Source organism: Dendroctonus ponderosae, unplaced genomic scaffold (assembly GCF_020466585.1).
Source record: "Dendroctonus ponderosae isolate FM_Combo_2020 unplaced genomic scaffold, Dpon_F_20191213v2 Dpon_F_20191213_3, whole genome shotgun sequence".
Taxonomy (NCBI): Eukaryota; Metazoa; Arthropoda; class Insecta; order Coleoptera; family Curculionidae; genus Dendroctonus; species Dendroctonus ponderosae.
The window spans coordinates 17,562,047-17,563,101 of record NW_026018508.1 but is presented as its reverse complement, the minus strand read 5'-3'; positions in this window follow the sequence as shown (position 1 = coordinate 17,563,101).

Here is a 1,055-nt window from a genome sequence, read left to right as displayed (position 1 = left end):
ATACTACTCATATTGTTGTGTGGCCTATTTCGAACACTTTTTATTTGAAACTTTTTTTGAAAAAATGCCGCTGTCGGCCAGAAATGCAATTTTTTTGGAAAACTGTACAAATTTAAGATTCTAACCATTTTTATCAGCCGATTTGGGCTAACGAGAATAAATGAAAATTTGCCAATCCTACTCATGTTGTGGTGTTTCCTATTTCGAACACGTTTTATTTGAAACTTTTTTTGAAAAAATACCGCTTTCGGCCAGAATTGCAATTTCTTGGGTAGGTGCTTAAATTTACGATTCTGACGATTTTTCTCGGCCGATTTTGCCTAACGAGAATGATTGAAAAACTCGCAATACTACTTATATTGTAGTGTTTCCTATTTCGAACATTTTGTACTTGAAATATTTTTGAAAAAGCTGCCGTTTTTTGCCAAGATCCAGAAGATGCCCGGATACGCCCGGTCCTTCAAGCGCATAAATTAACATTCAGACAAATCTTCTGTGCCATCTGGTCGTCTGCCAAATTTTATGCTTGAGGGCAAGCCACCCGCACCACCAAGCAGCAGAACCTGAATTACGTTCGGACTTTTTTTATTGTTTTTATTTGATACTGACAAGGTGACTGCGTCCGAGATGAAAGTCAAATTTGAACATATTTATTTTCAAACAAGAATTACACCGTCTTTTTGCTACTTAGTCTACGGGTACTTTTTGTGACCTCAGACTTAACTACCTTTACCTAATCCTAATCCTAACTTAAAGCATGGTCATCGCATGTGGTCCACGTATTCTTCTCAGACCGTGCCTTGTACTTTGTGCAAGAAACCTTGACAGTGGAATTCTTGCTTTGCCGAGCCCCGTGAAGTGCCTGATGTGGTCCTGAAGGTCTTCTGTCTTTAGGTCTCGCCACGGTGTCATGTTTCTGACATCTGCTGAGCTGCCATCTTCTGTCTGCGTGATGCTGACCGTGGACCAGGCAGGCGATCCATAGGTCAGGACCGGGCGTATCAGTTGCTTCTAAGCTCTCACTTTGACAATTGTGGCTGCCAACTGGTAGTACC